Source organism: Nannospalax galili, unplaced genomic scaffold (assembly GCF_000622305.1).
Source record: "Nannospalax galili isolate Female #2095 unplaced genomic scaffold, S.galili_v1.0 scaffold1938, whole genome shotgun sequence".
Classification (NCBI taxonomy): Eukaryota; Metazoa; Chordata; class Mammalia; order Rodentia; family Spalacidae; genus Nannospalax; species Nannospalax galili.
In genome coordinates this window covers 30,438-33,824 of record NW_008341479.1, presented here as the reverse complement: position 1 = coordinate 33,824, position 3,387 = coordinate 30,438, and positions in this window count along the sequence as shown.

Below are 3,387 nucleotides of genomic sequence, written 5' to 3'. Positions count from 1 at the left end.
TAAAGATTTTTACCTTTTATGATACAGTTTATTCTCCTTGTTTCAAAGAAAATTACCTCAAATTCCACCCTCAATACAAGATATAAGCTGCTGTTTTATTATAGCTAAATAATAAATCATTTTCTATCCATCTATCCACCAACAGACAACTTGATTTATTATGAAAGTTAATAGCAGCAATAATATGTGAACATGAGTGAAAATATATACAAGACAAATTGAGAGGCGCATTACTTAAATATAACTTCCTCCCACAGCCCCAAAGCCTTTTGCAAACTAGGAGTTATAAGGAAAAGCAAGAAAGGAAGAGGAAAAGCCAGCATCTGGCAGGAAATGACTGGGACACAGAGGTTCACAGGGCTCTGCTCCCCACCCATGCTGCTGTGTGCACTTACTCTTTTGCTATCACAATGATATTAGTGATAAGAACCTTTTGTGCTGCATTGTATTTGCTAATCTTATTTATTCTTTGTTTCTTTCATATGCTTTGCATGATAAAAAGGCAAATGAACAACACGGGTTCAGAATGCCAGCATACGTTAGTTCAGCCTTCATCCCACGTATTGAAAACAAAAAAATCCAAAATAAGTGTTCTTTGAGGGTGTGCCCTGTGAAGGGACTGTGCCATAGTGCTTTAAAATATAGTGTCCCTATGGCTTTAAAGAATATGCTTGGTAAATTTAGCCAAACCTGGAACGTGTATGCCTGGAAACCTTTCGTCATGAGAAAGTTTATGCAAGGATGTTTGCTAAGGCGTTATCTCCGGAATGCCGGTATTTCCCTGGTTTCTCTGGAGACATTTTTATCTCTCAAGGCATATTATGGTGGTACTGTTATCCTGGTCATCATATTTTACTAAATTTCTATATTCTTTATTATTATTCACTGTTCTATATACATTCAGCTGTAGCTCTAATGAGTATGGGTATAAAACAGAGCTGCCTGTGCTTTGGGCACTTGTGTGTGGGTGAAGAAATAGGAGTAAGAAATAAAATCGCACAAGTCCCCTGGACGTTTCTCAGTTCTGTGATAGTCCATGACTGCCCTCGTGGCAGTCACACCCCTGATGCTGTGTGACAAGTGTAGATGCCCTGAAGTGTTCAGTTCTGAGGGATTGCATTTCAGACCAGGATATTCCAGGCTTGTGCCTCTCCAGAGTGCCTTCCTGCCTCTTGGCGAGCTTTTTATTAGGAAACTCACTGTATAAAATTCATACAAAGCTCAAACATGATTAATGCTTAAGCAGTGCAAAACATACAGGAATTTCATTATCACATTATTCAGGAGACGGCTTAGACTTACACAAGGTCATAGAGACTTACTTCAAGGTTAAAAATGAAGAATAAACTCCCTTAGTTTGTGTTTAGGAGCATACTTGCACAAAATGAGAATTGTAAGGCAGCACCATGCCCAGAATTCTGGGCAAGGGCCAGAGCTCAGAGGGAGCCTAAGGAAATGTGTTAACCCTAAAATACCAAGTGCCTTAGTCCCTAAGAGTCAAAAGAAGCAGCTACAGACAAGAAGGACATCTAATTTTGTAATGTTCTTCCACAAATCTGCCTGACAGTGGAGAAAATAGCAGACGCATCCAAATTGACACGTTCAGCATAAAACACCCCTCGATAAGCCTCCTACCATCAGAGCTTTGCTTACAAGTACAGCACAGCACACATGACCATGGGTGTCCTTCAAAACCTGCTTCAGACAGTGGTCTTCCCAGAGTTAAGACCTGTCCTCAGCACTACAACTGCTGGTCCAGGGGCGATGTGCAAGGAAATAAAGCACTCAACTATGAGGTGCTCAGCATCAAATGGGGATGGATATCCACCAGGTTCAGAAAGGAGCTAAAGTAGGTCCTCATACATGAATACATTCACCTGATAATCATGCCTCCGTTCCAACTGTATAAGTGGGTCATGGGAAGGAAACAGAGCCTCTATGAGAAATGGAGAGGGGAGAAAGGTTCACCCTCACATTCAGAATATAATGCCTCATGGGATGTCTTGGCCCAGAAGAATGAGTTAAGGATCCTGGGCACCCAACATGAATGGTCAAAACAGACGTAAGTGATTCTGGATGCCATCACCATGATAGGAGAGGAAAATACTAGGCTCTAACTATTGTGTTTATCTTTTCTTTTTTTCCATCTGTTTTTTGAAACAGGGTCTCCCTGTAGCCTGTCAGCCTGGAACTCACTATGTAGACCAGGCTGATCCTTGACCTCAGAGATCTGCCTGCCTCTATCTCCAGAGTGCTGAGACTAAAAGTGTGCACTGCCACCCCCAACTTAGGCTCTAGCTTTTTATGTCCCTTCATTGATGAATATGTATTAACATAGCACTATGAAATGTCCTTCACACTTTTAATCTCTTGGGGGCTATTGCCACCGAGGTGAAGGGATTCCTATGACTGAGACTCCCAGTCTCCATCTCATTAATTATGGTGCTCTAATTAATTTTTATTACATAATTAGCATGTAATTTTGGGCCTCATTTCAATGTCATGTTACAAATTGTTAGGAGATTTGACAAACAACTGATGTTCCCATCTCTAGTCAATTGAATCATCACATTGCAGTTCTGAAATCCAATCAGTATCAACAAGGACAACTCCTAGAGCCAAGTTTTCTTAAAACTGAACCATCTACAACCTGAGGACACAGCCATGTTACTCGTCTAGACACAGTGAGATGAGATCAGTGTGAACCCAAGGAGAATCCTCCCTACAGGGGAAGCTCAGGGCCAGCAGCAGAGAATAGGAGAGACCACGTTAGAAACTAGAAAGTTCAGAACTATGTAGGATGAGCACATGCATACCATGCTTCGTGCTGGTTTAATCTCAGAATCGCAGATTCCTCTGCCTGCCCAGGAACCACTCTAGAGATGCTTGGTGTCTCACTAAATTTTCCCCTTCCCACTCTCTGGGAGGCCGGCCCCCAGTCCCCGGGTCTCCCGGTCCTGACCCTGGTTAACAAAACCAACATCACACAGTTCTACTTGGGTTCTGCACAGTGTATGACTTCTGGGAGGGAGTGATTTACAAAGAAACGCTTCTCGTAACCCACAGGCCACGCAAACCTCACCCGTAGTCTCCACCAGCTTTTGCGCACCGCTGTCTCACCCCACGGTCCGATTGCCTCATCTCACCCTGCGGAGCCCAAGAGAAGGGCATGGCATCCATGCGTCCAGCCCGCCATTCCCCACTCCCCGGCTGCACGCCTCGCCCCCAGAGTCCAGTATGGCTGCCGCTCCACCCTCTTCCCAGGGTGCCCTGTGTCACCCACACTTGCACCGGTTGCCCACGCTTTTCCGAGGAATGGGGAGTTTTGGGCTGCGCTTGGCTATGTCGTATTCTCCCAGTCCTGCTTTGGGATCGATTCCCCAGGCT